Here is a 19,886-nt window from a genome sequence, read left to right on the forward strand (position 1 = left end):
TAAATAAATATTACAAAAATAACGCTGTTATCACTCTTCAAAAAATTTAGAACAATAATAAAGTTGTTTAGATAAGTTGATCTTTTATAGGAGCAAAATTCTATTCCCGCGACTACTATGATGTTCGTGACACCTTGCATGTCACGTGTTAATAATTGGCCAGACAATTCAACTGAAAGTTAAAAGTACATCAGCTTAGTCGCGGCGAGCGAGACGTCAAATTTATCAATAATCCGCCACTGCTCGCGGCGGGCTAGACTTGTCTATTTATTGGGGGATTATTAGTACATAGTGACAGCGGACACCATTTCGCCCGCGGCGAGTAACGGCGAGTTTATCCGCGTCTAAAATGACGGATGAATTGACGGCTTAGTACATGGAGCCTTATGAATATGTTTGGTTTTAAAGGGGCAGTCTACTCCAAATTGTGATTGTTTAAAAAGATAGATGATCCCTTTATTACCCATTCCCCAGTTTTGCATAACAATGTTGGTTGTACAAAGCTGGGGAATGGGTAGTAAAGGTGTTATCTATCTTTTTAAACAATAACATTTTTGGAGTAGACTGTCCCTTTAACTTTATATATCCAGGGTCAACAGTGAATCCCATGCTTGATCCAGATCTAACAGATTTACTGAGACCTAACAGATCATGGCTGTGTGAATGCATTTTGTTAATGGGGCAAGATGTATGGTCTCTGATTCGTTGTTCCTCCCAGTGACTAGTTAGCTTACAACTCATGGTATTAGGGCACTGCAGTATTACCTACACATTGCAGAACAAAGTGAACTCTTACCATTAAAGAAACAGTAAGTAAGCACTCTTGCTTGCATATAACTATGTGTTTAACCTTTGCAAAGGTGTTAAGCATATGTTAAGTAAGCTCCAGAGCATTTTACTTCTTTGGTTATGATTTTTTAACAAAGGATAACAAGAGCAGAAAGAAAAAATGACAATAAAAATAAACTGAAAAGTTTCTTTAAATTGCATGCTCGATCCAAATCACCTGACCTACATTTTTACTTTCATGTCCCTTTAGGTCTGCGCCACATAACTGGGCTATTATCCTTTATAAAATTGTGCATATTCATAAACTATACTGAATGTCCTCAGCTATTTCTTTTGTAGAATACTAACACCCATTGCAAATACTTCCTTTAGTAATCTACTAAGAAACATAAAGAGGTTAAAATGTTGTACCGTTTATAGAGCAAAAATAAACACTTTGGCATAGGGTTGCCTGGTGAAACCTGGCTATGGTTTAGCTTTAAAACAGCCACATGCCATCTTCCCCACTGTTCGCCTGTTGATCCTATTTCACTTGTTCCTTCCGTTCCTATATTTATTCAGCTGTTAAGTAATCAAAATAAAGTCCCTTGTGTCCAATGTGTCTCATTTTAATGCTGATATAAAATGAAAAGAGAGATTGCCTTAGTGTATGTGTGCAAACACTCTTGAATTCTTTCAAAATTACAGCTAAATCAATTCAAAAATTCCACAGAGTTCAACTGCCCAAACATTTTGAAAACTCATTTGTGATAAGCTTTCTGTTTTAACCTAATTCCACATGCTTATTATATATGAACTGTACATGGAATCATTCTTGGTTAAGTACTTAGAGCAGGAAATTGAGAGCTCTCTGCTTGCAGCACTTCAAGCATTCAGTGACCTGTGAGGGAACTTTAATTGCACAGAAACTAAATGTCTCTGGAGTGAATGTGTAATAAATCTCCTTTAGAATTCAGCACTCCAAATAATACGGTTTACTGCTCTTGCAGGAGTAAAATAGTATAGGATGACTGACAGATGTAGTCCTACTGCTAAAATTAAGAAATGCACAATGGAATAAAAATTTGACCAAATACAGAAATGTCAAGGCAGTTAGTATGACAGATAATTTGAACTTTTCCTTCAGATCATACAGTACATTTTTGCAATCTGGTTGATCATTCAAATGGATTTTTTTTAAGGTCCATTAAGGTATTTTCAAATTTTGAATCTTAGCGACTTTCCAAGACAGAACGCTCAAGAGTGTACATCTGTCTTGTGCTCTATATGGCAGCAGTGTTTGCAACAATGTTTGTTACAATGATACACCATATGGTCTGTTGGACATCCTATTCCAAAACCATGGGCATTTGAGAGACATTGTACACTAGATTTGTCTTTGCATACATTTTTTGTAGATGATCCATTTATACAGCCCACATGGAAGTGTTTTTGTAAAAATGTATAGTTTTGCTTATTTTTTAATAACATTGTGCCGATTTTTATAGTGTTAGATGTATACTGATGTCTATAGACTTGTGGTGTAATGGGTCTTAACATATGCAGGGGAGGGGGCAGTGTCTGCTTTTCCTGCTTTCTCAGCACCTTTCACTGGGTGTCCCAGCCTCACCTCACAAACATTGCTAAATTGGCAGCTTCTAAGTAAGTTTTTAACAATGTTTTATACTAGATTTTAGTTCAGTATCTGTGCCTAGTACTGTTTATAGTATTGTCTATTACATGTAGTTATAAGAAAATTTGTGTATACTGACCCTTTAATATGGAAATGGCTGCCCTTGCAGCTATAAAAGCTCCAACTCTTCTGAGAAAGCTTTCCACAAAAGTTTGGAGTATGTCTATTGGAATTTGTGCCCATTCAGCCAAAATAGCATTTGTGAGGTCAGGCGCTGATGTTGTAAGAGATGCATTGCTGCTCCTGATAACAAAATAAACGTGATAACAGAAGTACAGTGAAAAAGTATCTTATTAAAGGGATATAAAACAGGTTGAGATCTGTGCATATCCTAAAGGGGCTAATTAATTAAAAATAGTTTGCATAAAATAATTGTTTAAAAATTGCTGGCAAGTATTTTAAAATAATTTTCAAAAATAAGCAAAATAAATTACATAGCTAAGCTACCTGGAAAAGCCAACTCCACCCCCCTTATTAGTGTTTAGACACAGGCATTGTATTTCAACTGAGTTCACAGCTTCTAGGCATGCTCCAGCAGATAATCCCTATGCATGTTTGCATTCTACCAAAACAACAATATATATAGATACAGCCATAAAAGGAAATGTGTGGGGGGAGTTAGAGCTTTACAATTTAGAAACTAAAAAGAATGGGTTAATGGCGAAGCACTGCAGTATAAATTTGCAGGTAAAGTAATTAAAGTAAATATTATTATATTTTGTCTTTATCCCAACTTGTTTTATGTCCCTTTAAATGCTCTATCTGAGAACCTTTATTTTTTACTTTTATGTCCCTTTAAGTACCATTTCCAGGCATTTTCCCATGATTATGGACTATGATAAAACATAATTTAAAACTAGTCTGTGATATAGCCCCTACTCCAGTCAATCAGAAATGTTCATTTTTAGTCCTGGAAAGTCTTAATTGTATCTGCTCAATTTCCTAAAAACCTTATTTTCCCCATTATCAGACAGTTCCAAATGATTTTTTAAATTTTGCAACAGAAAACATACATAAGCTATCATGTTTTCATAGATGTAAGCTTTATAAAAGAAATATAGCACTTTTTAAAGTTTTAAAGCTATTTTTGGATTTAAACTTACATTTCTGTACTTTTCTGTGAATTACCCACACAAATCATGGTTTTCAGTAGACCAAGCACTTTTTAAAAACACCTTTAGTTTGCAAAAGTGCTAAAACGTGGCAAAAAGCCATCATACAGAATAGAAAAAGTGATTTATATATTGTGCAATTTCTTTACTATAGGGTACCAGTGCTGAAAATCATTATTTCCTAAATCAAATACTTTTTGATTAAACCTTTTCCTCCTGTTCACCTATTTAAAATGCTTAAAAATATGGGATTTGTATATATATATATATATATATATATATATATATATATATATATACACACACAAAGAAGGGGAAAGACCACTATTTATCCAGTAACAGGTAATTTACTGCAATTAAATAACCAACACAAGATCAAAATCAACATGATACAATAGCCATCTAATTTGTTAAATAAAATGTCCAACAAAATCAAATTCCCAGCTCATAGTAGGTAAAGCTGATATAGATACTCAAATTAGGAAATTCTGTTTTCAATCTTATTTTACACTTTATTCCAATGTATCACTTCAAACTGGCAACATTGTGTTTTGTGATTTTAAACCCGAATATGTAAACCATCCAGAAAGATTCAGTCAGTCCCTTTTTTTACAAATAGGTAAAGTAGTATTGCCTTCAGCATTTGTAACCCACATTCCCATAGACAACTATCCCATATTAAGGCTTAAGCACATACCTTCGTGAGTCACACAGCACTGGGATTTTGACCAGCCCGCAGTCCATACTCACATACACGCCAAGGTAATATCAAAAGCCAGCCCGTCTCAGGGTATTGAGGGAGTTGATAGGACTTGAAGGGACTCCAACTTTTTTTCCGGTGACTTGTCACGTAAACATAGCAATTGGAGGAAGGCACAATGGGGTATATTTATAATAGTGCGAGCGGACATGATACGAATCGGATGTAGCGTATCATATCTGCTGCACATCAGTAAATGCCGACAGCATATGCTGTCTGCATTTATCATTGCACCAGCAGTTCTTGTGAACTGCTGGTGCAATGTCGCCCCCTGCAGATTCAAGGCCAATCGGCCGCTAGCAGGGGGTGTCAATCAACCCGATCGCATTCAAACTGGTTGATTTCTGTCCGCGGCCCAGAGAAGGTGGACAAGTTATGGAGCAGCGGTCTTTACAGAGCTTGATAAATCGGGCCCTTAGTGTACATTACACCTTCAGAGGAGACGATCAACCCCTGCAGCATTGAACTATGAAATATCATTGGCGGTAAGCAGCTGATATCACCACCGACATCAAAACAGCTATGTGCGTTCCACCTTTGTGCAGTAAGGATTCAACCGGCTTGAACCTGATTGGGCACTCAGCCCTTTACCTTTTTAAATACATGAGACTCCGCCTATTACTATAGCCATTGGTGAAATATCAGTTGTACAATTCTTATACTAATTTGATGATTTATATACATTATTCACTATTTCATTATACACATTTACAAGAAATCTGCATACATTCTATTTTGACAAACCTGCACGATTTAGGAATCGGATGAAAGTGAATGATCGATATTAGATTAATTGGAATTGTTATTTTGAGCGTATTTGAAACAGAGAAATAGATATTCAGGAGGATAGCTAAAAAGTACAGATATTTTGTGTATAAAGAAAGAACTATATTATTTCATTTTTATTATTATTTCGATACCATGAAGCTTCTTTCACTTGCTTTTAAAAGGGCAAATCTTTTCTGTTATTACTCAATAATTACAAACTATGGGGCATATTTATTAAGCTCCATATAGAGCTTGATGCCCCTTGTTTCCGGCGAGCCTTCAGGCTCTCCGGAAACAGAAGTTATGAAGCAGCAGTCCAAAGACCGCTGCTCCATAACTTGTCCACCTGCTCTGAGGCTGCGGACAGAAATCAACCCGATCGAATACGATCGGGTTGATTGACACCCCCTTCTAGCGACCGCAAATCTGCAGGGGGTGGCATTGCACCAGCAGTTCACAAGAACTGCTGGTGCAATGATAAACCCATTTGGTTTGAGCCTCTTAATGTTATATATCAATTTGCACTCCTTTTGCAACAGGATTTGATCCAAATTCCCTCCCCTATTTTTTAAATCTATCATTTCAATACCTCTGAATTTCAAAAGGTTCTTATTGCTCGAATGGTGATCCAAAATGTGTCTCGCTGTACTACTAATTTTAATACATTTAGTTTTTATGTCCTTCTTGTGCTCCTTAATTCTCTCCTTTAGTTCTCTGTAAGTTTTTCCTGTGTAGTACATTGGGCAGTCACAAAAAAACATATAAACTACACCCTCACTTTTACAGGTAATATGACACTTAACTTTATGATAAGTACCATTTTTGTCTACAAAATCCTTACTCACTACCATATGTCTGCATACTAAACAATGTGAGCACTTGAAGTTGACTTCTCTCTTTTTGCCCCTTAACCAGTCTCCATCATTTGTCTTTATTAAGTGGCTATGCACCAGTCTGTCCTTTAGATTCAGAGCTCTGTTTGGGGTCATTAAGGGGGTGTCCCCAACAAACCTTGAAATAATAGAGTCTGCCATTAATACAAACCAATGTTTTTTGAGAATGGCACATATATCCTGCCATCTATTATTGTATGTACTTATAAATCTTGTTAGATTTTGATTGGTTTTAGAATCATCTTTGGTTTCACTATACAATAATTCATCTCTATTTTTATTTTTAGATTTGTCAAAGTTTTTTTCAAACTTTGTTGGGAATATCCCCTCTGTTTTTTTTTTTAAACTTCTTGCTTCATCCTTAAACTGCTCAAAAACAGTGCAGTTCCTTCTATGTCTAAGGTACTGTCCATGGGGTTTATTCTGAATGAGGTTTCTAGGGTGGTTGCTATAGAAGGAAAGCATCTTGAAACTGTCAGATAAGGGTGGCAATGTTCTCATTGTGAATTGTGGTGACTACATTGATGAATGCCACAGTCTCCTTTTGGATAAATATCAATATAAAATATTAAGATTTAATCCTACAAGAATATACTGTGATGAGCTCTTTGGTATTTTAAGTGAAGCTAAAATACACAGCCTAATTAATCAGAAACAATTAGATTTTGTATTACACCAACTTTGTATACCCTACCAAAACTACATGAGTTGAGGAACCCACCACCTGGGAGACCAATTATCTCAGGGGTGGGTTCACTCACAGAAAAAATATCACAATATGTTGATTTTTGCCTACGCCCTAGCCTTTTAAATTTGCCTTCCTATATTAATGGGACAGTCTAGTCCAAAATAAACTTTCAGGATTCAGATAGAGAATGTAATTTTAAACAATTTTCCAATTTACTTTTATCACTAATTTTGCCTTGTTCTCTTGTCATTCTTTTTATTTTTTTAATTATAATTTTTATTGAGGTTCAAAAGAAAAAATAACAGTCTTATTAAATTGTAGAATCAAATACGGACATTAAGAAAAAACATAATACTCACATAATAAATAATTCTGATAGATCCCAGTTGTGTTGAAATAATAAAAATAGACCTAATATTTTCTATCTTGTTGCATGAAAAACGTAAATTAAAAAAATAATACTTTCTTGTATTGACATTAAATCAGGGCCTATAATAAAGAAAAGCCACCAATCAAGAATCCAGTCACAACTAGGTTACTAAAGTCTTAAAAATTAAATAAACAGTTCTGTTACATCACAAATATATTGATAGAAATAAACCTCATATTTTCTATTTTATCCTATAAGAAACATACATTGACCTAGAATGATAAAAATGCTGATCATATAATCATAACGAGGTTGGAAGACACAGCTTCCTATACTTATACCAAATCTGGCAATGTGTAGCTGCGATTCCTATTCAAAGCCCATCTACTATATTTGCCGTCTCGGCATGTAGTGGAATTGGGGGGAGGGGGGGTAATAATAATAATAAAAAAATAAAAAAAAATAAAAAGGGGTCAGACCATAGTGAAACACTACCTCCTGTCTATGTGGTCAAACAGTCCCTCACCCCAGACAGAGAGCACTAGAGCCAGTATGCAGGGAGAACCTCTCCTACAACCAGCATCATGAAATTAATATTATTCTTCAGAGTTGAAACAAATTGAATCTGTGCCCTCTGGGGCCATGCTAAAATTACCCTCTTCCACTTATCAAAAAAAAACCTAATAACTTTTTCCATTCCCCCAATTAGGTGCTGTCTTTCAATAATCATTTGTAGCTTGATAATATTAACAAACTCCCCTATCGTCGGGGCCTCAGAAACTCCCCATTTAAAAAATAACATGTGCCGGGCTGCCAAGATAGCCATATTAATTAGTTGTCCCTCACCTTTATGTCGCCCATATTCTTTTAAGAGAAAAATGTTTCTTAATTGAAGGACACATTCCTCTCGTATAAACCTGTTTACCCAAAATTGTATTTTATTCCAAAATTGGCGTACTTTTGGGCAGTCCCATATACAATGCTGCAGGTCGGCTCCCTCTCTGCAACATTTATAGCAGTTCCCCTTGTCCCCGTTTTGCTTCCACTTGCTCACTCTCATTGGGGTTAAATAAAAGTTATTTAGAAGCTTAACATGTGATTCTTTCCAACTTACTACTCTCGTCGCTGCGTCTGCCAATTTAATACTCCTTTCAATATCTTCCTCTTGCAATGGGTTAATATATTTGGAGAGAAACATTTTCATTTGGCTAAGATGCTCTTTCCCTACTATCCCTAATAAACATTTATACCAGTATGATATAGATCTCTTACCAGCCGCGTATAATTTCACTCCTAAATCAATTCCTGGATCCCATACAATCCTATGCAATTGCAGTGTTTTAAAAAGATAACTTTGTGCTTGTAAGTAAGCAAAAAATGTTTTAGTCGGTAACTGATATTGTTCAGCCAAAGTCTCAAATGTATGTATCACTTGCACTTCACCTTGAACAAACTGTGAAAAGTAACGTAACCCTTTCAATGACCAGGTTTTAAAGGCCGAATTATTATTTATCCCGGGTGTGAAATCGGGGGTTCCAATAAGCGGCAAGTATTTAGATATGTGTATATCTTGACCAACTAATCCACAGAATTTCTGCCATGCACGGACCACATTGGAAAAGGTTAAAAGTGTGCTAACATTACTGGGCAAATTCCTAAACGGATAATGTAAAATTGCTTTGAGATCAAATGGTTTCACCAGAATAGATTCCATATCGTAATAAGTCACATAATTAGATTCCGTTAACCAGTCAATTCCAAATTTCATAAGAGCTACTATGTTATATCTTGCGATGTCCGGTAAAGCCACGCCCACATATCTTTTACTTTGAGCCAATTTTCCAGTAGCTATACAAAAAATTTTCCTACCCCATATAAAATGCGCGCATGCTCTATTGTACCTTGCGATATCACGTTTATTAATCAATAATGGTAAATTTTGCATTAAACAATAATTGGGGGATAGCAATCATTTTAATCAAGACTATTTTTGTGGAAAGCGATAAATATTGTATATTCCACTTGCCTAATCTTCCCTCTAATTTATCAAAATAATCCAAATAGTTAATTCTTTGGGGTTCTTACTTATTTTTATACCTAGATAATTTAGCGAATTCACTACTTTGAAGCCATGTTGTGGCAGACTTGTTCTTGTTTGATTTATCCAAAGCAACTCTGACTTTTCCTTATTCATTCTATATCCAGAGAATGTAGTGAAATTGTTAATAATTGCCAAACATTTAGGTATACTTTCTTTGGTGTTCTGTAAAAATAACATAATGTCATCAGCATATAGAGAAATTACGACTTTATGTCCCCCACATTCAATTCCCTTTAGTTCTTGCCTGAGATGGACAGCCAAAGGTTCTAGTGCTAAATTAAAAAGTAAGGGCGACAGGGGGCACCCATGTCTGGTTCCTCTCTGCAAAGTTATAAACTGAGATAGTTCACTATTGACTAACAATTGAGACAGTGGGTTGGTGTAAATCCTTTTAATTAGCTGAATCATATTCCCCTCAAAGCCAAATTTCTTGAGGGTCATAAATAGGTGATCCCAGATAATGAAATCAAACGCTTTTTCTGCGTCAATTGTAAGCAAGGCCAGATCTGGTTGTAATTTTTTATTCGGTATCTGTGATATATTATAGTAGTGATCTAGAGTAACTAATACCCTCCGCATATTCCTAACCAAGTTTCTCCCCGGGATAAATCCAGATTGGTCATTATGAATCAAATTACCGACCCCTTTTTTTAGTCTGTCTGCTATAATGGCCGTTAGTATCTTATAGTCTTGATTTAGAAGTGAAATTGGTCGGTATGACCCCAATTCATCTGCTGCTTTCCCTTTCTTATGTATTAATGTCACTGTGGAGTCTGTGAAATAATGAGAATTTAAGCTCCCCTGTACAAAATAACTATTATAAAGTTCCACTAATGTTTCCGAGATGTCCTTCTTAATAATTTTATAGAATTCAGCCGGGAGTCCATCCGGCCCCGGAGCCTTATTAGTTTTAATTTTGTCTATCATATTTATAACTTCCTCCTCTGTTATCGGGGAATTCATCAGCTCTAATTCTTTTTTCTCTATTGTTGGGAGCCGAATCTTTTGCCAGAAATCAGACATTCTCATCTTATCTATATCTACCCTTGCATATAATTTCTGATAGTATCTGTAGAAGGCCTCTCTGATCTCTGTCGCTTGAGTATACATTTTACCCCCTTCTTTAATAATTGGTGTTTGGTTATTTGTTTTCCTATAATTTATTATCTTTGCCAGATGTTTTGTGGCAATCCCCTGATATCCTTGACAAAATGCTCTTATACACATATCCTCCTTTGCCCATTTTTCTCTAAGAAATGTCTCACGCTCTAATTTAGCCCTTTTATAGCTATCCCAAGACAAACTATTTGGAATCGACACATACCTCCTGTATGAATTTTTAAGTTGGTTCATTAGTTGGAATTCCCTCTCCGTTAACTTCCGCTTTCTCTTTACCATGTAATTTTTAACCTCGCCTCGCAGCACAGCTTTCCCTGCTTCCCAGAGTACTTCTGGGCTACTCACATCCAGCCTATTCTGGTTATAATACACTTTCCATCTTTCTGCTAAAAAATTTCTGAACCTTTCATCTTGAAACATGTATTTCGGGAAACTAAACGTATTCCTATTTCTATCTTTAATCATCGTATCCTCAATCTTCAGACTTATTATCTCATCAATATGGGACTCTATTTCCAAAGTCAAAAGTCTCTCGTCTATCAAAAACATATCTAACTGGGAAAGATTTTTATATGCTCTAGATTCGCACGAAAATGTGCGCTCATCTGGGTGCTGTAAGCGCCAGATGTCACTTAGTTTTAATATCTTGGCGAATTCCCGTAAGAGCTTGGCCTCCCTATTATGTTTCCTCATGGCTCCGGGTCATAATCTATTATTTATTTCGGCTTGTATAAACATAAATCTCCCTCTCGGTCTAGCATTTGTTTTTTTATTACATAGGACAAGTTCCTATTAAACATTATGGCCACTCCGCGTTTCCTACTGTTACAAGGGGTTGCTATAATTTCAGTAATCCAATTCGTTTGCAGCTTTTGTATTTCTAGAGCTTTCAAGTGCAACTCTTGTAAAAAGATAACATCTAGCTTATGATGTTTTAACAACCTAAGCACATTCTTTCTTTTGATGGGCGAGGTGATACCTCCCACATTCCATGACACACACTTCAACATTCAAATCTTTATATTAAAACAAAGAAACCCCATTATCCTAAACAATTTATTTTCTACCTCTCTGTCTGGGAGTAAGATCCGGTCTATCCAGCCTACCGCGCCTGGTGTTCCCCGGCGGTCGCCCATCCCGGTACTGACCAGGCCCAGCCCTGCTCCACTTCCGAGATCAAACGGGATCGGGTGTTCAAGGCCCCTTAACGGTAGACCTGTAACAGACAACATGAGACCATCAAGACAGATATAAAAAGAAAAAAAAAAAAAAAAAGGAATTAAAAAAAGGGGAACCCCCCCTTTAAGTAAATGAAATACATAACAAACCTGACATTCATCATTATACTTCTAAATTCATATAAAAACCTGAGTATCTTATCATAGCGCTATACCTTTTTCTAGACAATATTTTTTTGCTTCTATTGCTGTATTTAGTATGATCATATTCCCTTCTGAAAAAATTACAATTTTGTCTGGATACCTCATATTTGCCTGAATTGCAGCCTTGATTAAACTTGAACAATAAGGTGCCATTGCTTTTCTCTTTAGGGAGGTCTCACTTGAGAAATCCTGGAACAGAAAAACAGGTTTCATACATATCTTGAACCCCTGCATTTTTCTATAGTGTCTCATAATCTGATGTTGAAAATTTAGGTTCTTAATTATCACCATTCTAGGGCGTGGATTACCTTCTTGGCATTCCCTTACTGTTCCAGTTCTGTGCACTCTTTCTACTTGTATTTTTTCTGCTAGCTGCATCCCTAATAATTGAGGTAGAGTGACTGAGGCGAATGATACCAAATCTTGATACTCACTCAACTCAGGCAGTCCAATTATGCAAATATTATTTCTGCGGGACCTGTCCTCCAGGTCCTCTATTTTAGTTTGCATCATTTTTATTTTATTCTCATAATTCGTCCAATTGGAATCTTGTGTATTCTGTCTATCCTCAACTACTGAGATTCTTTCTTCTACTTCTAGTATCCTATTTGAAAAAGATCTGATCTCAGTAGATAAAGTGGCTATCTCCTTCTTAACAGATTTGAATTGGGGAAGAAGCATTTCTGCAAGCTGATTGAGTGTCAGCTGTTTCTCGCTGCCTGCTGATTGGGGATCCATATTGTCCTCCAACCCTATCTCTTGTGCTGTTTTAGACTTTTTATCTCTCTTAGGGGGCATCACGGGTGACCTTACTTTGAGATTAGGGATATACCTTTCCATGAAGTGTGTGCAATATTAAATGTGTGTTTTAAATGTGTGTTTTTCCCTTCCCCTTTGTCCTTTTCTTTCCCCCCTACTTTTCTATTCTATTGGCTGTTCCGATCAGCCAATAGAATGCAAGCTCAATCTGATTGGCTGATTGAATCAGCCAATCTGATTGAACTTGAATCTGATTGGCTGATTCAATCAGCCAATCAGATTTTTCCTACCTTAATTCCGATTGGCTGATAGAATCCTATCAGCCAATTGGAATTCGAGAGACGCCATATTGGATGACGTCACTTAAAGGAACCTTTATTCGTCGGTAGTCGTCGGAAGGAAGAGGATGTTCCGCGCCAGAGGTCTTGAAGATGGAGCTGCTCCTCGTCGGATGGATGAAGATAGAAGATGCCGCTTGGATGAAGATGTCTACCGGTCTGGATGTCCTCTTCTGCCTGGATAGGATGTAGACTTCTGCCGCTCCGGATGTCCTCTTTTGGTCCATCGGTGCCCGGCTGGTTGAACACGACTCAAGGTAGGGAGATCTTTAGGGGGGTAGTGTTAGGTTTATTTAAGGGGGGTTTGGGTTAGAGTAGGGGTATGTGGGTGGTGGGGGGGGTTGTAATTTTTTTTACAGGCAAAAGAGCTGATTACTTAGGTGCATGCCCCGCAAAAAGCCCTTTTAAGGGCTGGTAAAAGAGCTGGTTACTTTTTAATTTAGAATAGGGTAGGGACCTTTATTATTTTGGGGGGCTTTTTATTTTATTAGGGGGCTTAAAGTAGGTGTAATTAGCCTAATATTCTTGTAATCTTTTTTTATTTTCTGTAATTTAGTGTTTTGTTTTTTTTGTAATTTAGTTTAGTTTATTTAATTGTATGTAATTGTAGGTCATTTATTTAATTAATTTATTGATAGTGTAGTGTTAGGCTTAATTGTAACTTAGTTTAGGATTTATTTTACAGGTAATTTTGTTATTATTTTAACTAGGTAGCTATTAAATAGTTATTAACTATTTAATAGCTATTGTACCTAGTTAAAATAAATACAAAGTTGCCTGTAAAATAAATATAAGCCCTAAAATAGCTACAATATAATTATTCGTTATATTGTAGCTATATTAGGGTTTATTTTACAGCTAAGTATTTAGCTTTAAATAGGAATACTTTAGTTAATAAGAGTTAATTTATTTGGTTAGATTAAAATTATATTTAATTTAGGGGGGTGTTAGGGTTAGGGTTAGACTTAGCTTTAGGGTTAATACATTTATTATAGTAGCGGCAAGGTCTGGTCGGCAGAATAGGGGTTAATAAGTGTAGGTAAGGTAGCGGCGACGTTGGGGAGGGCAGATTAGGTGTTAATAAATATAATATAGGTGCCGGCGGTGTTAGGGGCAGCAGATTAGGGGTTCATAGGGATAATGTAGGTTGCGGCGGTGTCCGGAGCGGCAGATTAGGGGTTAATAGTATAATGCAGGTGTCAGCGATAGCGGTGGCGGCAGATTAGGGGTTAATAAGTGTAAGGTTAGGGGTGTTTAGACTCGGGGTACATGTTAGGGTGTTAGGTGCAGACTTAGAGAGTATTTCCCAATAGGAAACAATGGGGCTGCGTTAGGAGCTGAACGCTGCTTTTTTGCAGGTGTTAGGGTTTTTTTCAGCTCAAACTGCCCCATTGTTTCTTATGGGGATATCGTGCATGAGTAAGTTTTCCCAGCTTACCGCTACCGTAAGCAACGCTGGTATTGAGGGTTGAAGTGGAGCTACATTAGGCTCAACGCACCCTTTTTTGAGCCTAACGCAGCCCCTCAGACAACTCTAAATACCAGCGTTGTTGGAAAGGTGTGTTGGGAAAAAAAGCAGCGTTAGCTACGCGGGTCTTTACCGACAAAACTCTAAATCTAGCCGTAAGTTTTTTTACCCCAGACAGGCAGCCAACACTTTGTGCGCTGCACAGCGCAACATATATTGCTATGCTAATAGCCCGTCATTAAATTTATTCAACCCTTGGTTGCCGCCAGTTTTTAAATTGAGGACAAGTAAACAAAACTCCTGCTGGCACTGGCAGCACTCTGGAATATCACATTGATTTACGTTTAAATGCGCTCTGCAGGAACCCACTAAAAAATAAAAGGCGGCTGCCTAACCTGTCTGTATGTAAGCACCGGCCCTGCTTGGATGCCATAATGCATATAGCATGGCATAGTGAAGTGACTTGCTTCCCATGCCTTAATTAAGGTCAAAGCATGATTGCATTAAATATTTAGAAATAACATTCCAAGTTAGTTTAAAAAGTTAGCAAGTAATGTTAATTAGTAGTGGATACATAAAATGACCTACTGATTGCAGTGGCAAATATTTATGTAACTAGCGGGATTTAAACATTTTGAAATAGGTGAGCAGATGTACTGAAAATGGCATTCCAAGTTTATTTTACCATATTTATTTTTTTGTTACAGTATGCTCCAATAACTGCTGAAATTGTCTTGTTCAACATAACATAATTTTAAATATTAAAATTTAAGTGTAATAAATCATTTAACTCTCTTAAAATATATAGACTTGTCTTTTACCTTGATATCTTAATTCCATAAAGTGTAAACATTTATTAAGATGCAATCTGATTTAAAAAAAAAAAAATGTTAAAAGGAATAGTCTAGTCTAGAGCATGCAATTTTAAGCAACTTTCTAATTGATTCCTATTATCAATTTTTCTTCGTTCTCTTGGTATCTTTATTTGAATGTAAGCTTAGGAGCCAGCCCATTTTTTATTCAGCACCTGGGTAGCGCTTGCTGATTGGTGGCTCCTATGCTTACGTTATTGCTTTTTCAAATAAAGATACCAAAGAGAACAAAGAAAAATAGATAATATGAGTAAACTAGAAAGTTGCTTAAAATTGCTTGCTCTGTCTGAATCATGAAAGTTTAATTTTGACTGGACTATTAAGTAATTTAATTTTTAAAAAGTGTTATTTGGTTAAGGAAAGTATTGCCAGAAAAGGGAGTAATATATTAAAAATACATTTATTTTACCATAAAAAATATCATAAACAATCTATACAGGTTAGCATGTGTGACAATAGGATAAATGCAGTCAGTGACAATCACTCTATTTTGCAAAATGTAGGGGTATATTTATTAAAGTGCGAGAGCGGACATGAGACAATGTAGCGTATCATGTCCGCTGCACATCGATAAATGCCGACAGCATACACTGTCTGAATATATCATTGCACAAGCAATTTACCAGAACTGCTTGTGCAATACCGTCCCCTGCAGATTTACGGCCGCTAGCAGGGGGTTGTCAATCAATCCGATCGTATTCGATCGGGTTGATTTCTGTCAGCCGCCTCAGAGCAGGCAGACAAGTTATGGAGCAGCGTTGTTTAGACCGCTGCTACATAGCTTTTGTTTCCGGCGAGCCTGAAGGCTCGCACAGAAACAGGGGCCTCAAGCTCCATACGAAGCTTGATAAATTGGCCCCTTAGTGTACATTACACGCCTTCAGAGGAGACGATCAGACCCTGAGCATTGAATTATGAAATATCATTGACGGTGAGCAGCTGATATCACTGCCGACATCAAAACAGCTACGCGCGTTTCACCTTTGTGCAGTAAGGCTTCATCCGGCTTGAATCTGATTGGGCACTCAGCCCTTTACCTTTTTAAATACATGAGACTCCGCCTATTCCTATAGCCATTGGTGAAATATCAGTTGTACAATTCTTTACTAACAAATACTAATTTGTTGATTTATATACATTATATACATTATTCACTATTTCATTATACACATTTACAAGAAATCTGCATACATTCTATTTTGACAAGCCTGCACGATTTAAGATGAAAGTGAATGATCAATATCATCGGAGCTTGATAATTCAGCCCCATAGTGTATAAAATAGCAATAAAATAAGATGCAGAGTAAAAAACAATAGCACTACTTGTCTTGCCAGGTTAAAACTATCCACACAATGCGTTTATGGGCTCCTCCCCCTTCCTCAGGTGCAGCTGGATGTTTGATTAATAATTTGGGTTAAGTAAGTGAATGTAGGGAATTTATTGAAGTTAATAAAATAAGTAAACGCAGTCCATCAAACAGGGGAGTGAGATAATATGCTCTGTAAGGTCTGTTGAAGAAATATATTATATATCAAGCTTTTTAAGATAGATCTTTGATGTTACAGATAAAAGGATTTTTTTATACCAATTTGATATAATCTCCAGACTGGTGAATGGCTGCATAGCTTGTGTAAAGATTTTGTGTCTGTTATGTACTATAACTGAAATGTTCTTTTAGGGTTAAACTTCTTCCAATGTGCAATCATTTCTTAGTCACATACCTTGAAAGTCTGGTTCATCATTTAGCAGTAAGGCCAGTGACTTGTTCCATCCACTTTTTTAGCATTTACAGTAACTTTATAATATAATGCTACACAGTGCAACAATGCCGTTTCTACCAAACACTGAAACAATACTGACTATTTCAAACATAATCTGGGTGAGTTATGAATTGAGAAATATCCTTTTCGTTTGTGGTTCTAATTATACACATTCGTGATGTGTATATACACTTCAAGCATTATGTTGTGTTGGCTGCCAGGCAGTGTATTGCTGAACAATTTGCTGCAGCTTTCTCTGTTATCCAATGGTCTGGATCAGAGCCGGCGCTCTAATATGGGGACCAAGCTGAAGAGTGCTGGAGTGCAAGAGACAGAGTATATTATTTCTTCCAGATGGTGTGTACATCTTTTCTCTGAGCTTTTTCTTGCCTCAGTATAGGAACATGACAACATTTCCACTCCTTTCCCTTCCTTCAGCAGTTTGGAGAGGGACAGCAGAGCTTAGAAGAACAGTAGGCAAGTAATGGAAAATGTATAGAAATATAGGAGAACAAAACAGGTGACATGAGGTATATTTGAGGGGATGGAAGATAAAGTAGATTAAGTAAAGAGTTAGATTTGATACAAATATGAAAAAATGATAGAGCAAAATCACACCAAAATGTAAAAATATTTTGATACATGAAGTTAAAGGGACATGAAACCCCAAATTTTACTTTCATGATTCAGATAAAACGTGATCTTAAACAACTTTCGAATTTAACATCTATTATTAAATTTTCTTTGTCCTCTTGGTATGCTTTTTTAAAGGAGCAACAATACAGGCGAGCCAATCATAAAAAGCATATATGTGCAGCCACCAATCAGAAGCTACCTCCTAGTAACGTATTGCAGCTCCTGAACATACCTAAGTATGCTTTTCAACAAAAGATATCAATAGTACAAACCAAAATAGATTATAGGAGTAAATTGGAAAGTTGTTTAAAATTGTATGCTCTATTTAAATCATGAAAGACAAATTGTGGGTGTCATATCCCTTTAATAGCCCAACTACTAAAAAATACACATAAAATATGGTGTAATTCATGTACAAAAACACAATACAAATACAACCACTTGCCTAGCCAGACTTGTTTCACAGTTTTCTCCACTACACATTTCAGAGTCCCGTCCCTTCATCAGGTAGAGTTAGTTTTGAGATGAGATTTTTTTAAAAAGAGGAGGAGAAAATAGTGATAAATTGGAGGGAAAAAGTTAAGTAAATGGAGATAAGAGGCAAGAGTGAATAAAATGCATAAGATGATAAATAGTTCAGAGGTGGAAGAGGGTTGAAGAAAGAGGTTATAGTGTGTATATGGGAAAAAATGGTGTGAATTGGGTGGAGGAGAATAAAAAGAAAAGTAATGTGGAAAATAAGATAAAGAAGTGATTGAGATTATGGGTTTGTACAGTAACTCTGGGAATAAGGAGTAAAAGGGCAATACAATAACATTTATACTCAGATCAAATTCTCATTTTATACATGAAGTACTTTAGGTTAACACATGGTAGTAGATTTTCTCAACAACAATGACATCTGAAACATGCCAGAGTTTTGCATCTTTGACAAATACTTCTCACCTTCTATTCCTGGTGCATTTGTCTATAATTGCCCACAGATTTTTACAAGAGCAATCCTCAATGTTGGTAATCAGAGCTCAAACCTACTACACTGTATTCAGAGGGAAATCACTTTACATCAACTGGATTTTTAGAGAATTTAAAATACTTTAATTGCTTGTTCCTTTATTTTATACAAATCATTGTAATGGAGAAAAATAATAAGTAATTCCTTCAATATTTTTTTTTTAAAACCATAAATAACTAGAAAAGTAAAATCTTTTTAAATCTTTCTTTATGGCAGCGCCTATTATGGAAATTCTCCCTTTTAGAGATCCTTCCACTGGTCTTATTTTTATTAAAAAGAGAGAATTCTGGAACAATGTAGTTTTGATGAAAGAGAATTAATAGTTTGATTAATGTAAAAAATTATTTTTCACACAAGTGAATTACTTTTAGGTTTGTCAGAAAGAAAGTATAGGGTGTTCTTGTCTGTTCATATTTGCAGAACAAATTATATGCACCTGATTTAATTAATAAAAAACTAACCACAATTTCTTTATGGATATTTAATTAATTTGTTAATCAAATTAGTCCTTGAAGCAAGAACTCACTATAAATTCTACATAACATAAAAGTGACATACAAATAGAAGAACACTTTTTCATCATTGGTAAGGATAAAACTCTTGCAATGCAACGAGCCAGTACTAATGATTCTATAGAAATCAGTGGTTCATAAAAAAAGTATTGACTGCTACAATCTTAAAAAATAACCTGATTTTCAGTTTAACGTTAAAGCCTTATAGTGATGCAACACGCGCATTATGCTACATGGAGAAAAACGTCATGTAGATGAAAAACAAAAGGGGCTCCATGTACTAAGCAGCATAAGCCGCTTAGGAGCTGTTGCGCGACAGGATCACACATGCGAGCCTGCTTCCTGCAATGTAAGGAGCAACGGCCATCAGACTGCTGCTTCTTACAATCTCCGTCACTTCTGTTTTGGCGGATAGAAATCCCCTCCAACACTTTCTCTCAGGATGATTGAGAGGCCCTTCTCCCACGCAATTAGTTGTGCAAGAAAAGGGGCAGCATTACACACTCATCATACGGGCAGCGGACGAACAGGATACTCTGCCCGTATGCCGCAAAGGCGTATGGACAAGTTCTTAAGTTAAGAACCTTGTCCCCACAACTTTTAGTACATGAGGGCCTAGGACAATTTACCTTCCCTAAAGGGACAGTCTACACTAGAATGTGTATTGTTTAAAACGATAGATAATCCCTTTATTACCCATTTCCCAGTTTTGCATAACCAACACGGTTATATTAATACACGTATTACCTCTGTGATTACCTTGTATCTAAACCTCTGCAGACTGCCCCTTTATCTCAGTGCTTTTGACAGACATGCAGTTTAGCCAATCAGTGGATACTCCTAAATAACTACACGGGAGTGAGCACAATGTTAT

The 19,886-nt window shown here is 36.3% G+C and overlaps 1 protein-coding gene and 1 pseudogene across 1 annotated transcript in view; one reads left to right on the forward strand and one right to left on the reverse strand.

Moving 5' to 3' along the window:
- The window catches only part of SORCS2 (sortilin related VPS10 domain containing receptor 2), a 1,789,666-nt gene that overhangs the window by 949,416 nt on the left and 820,364 nt on the right, over window positions 1-19,886 (forward strand). The gene's annotated exons all lie outside the window — the stretch shown is intronic.
- Window positions 11,372-11,488, reverse strand: LOC128651137 (uncharacterized; annotated as a pseudogene).

Source organism: Bombina bombina, chromosome 2 (genome assembly GCF_027579735.1).
Source record: "Bombina bombina isolate aBomBom1 chromosome 2, aBomBom1.pri, whole genome shotgun sequence".
Lineage (NCBI taxonomy): Eukaryota > Metazoa > Chordata > Amphibia > Anura > Bombinatoridae > Bombina > Bombina bombina.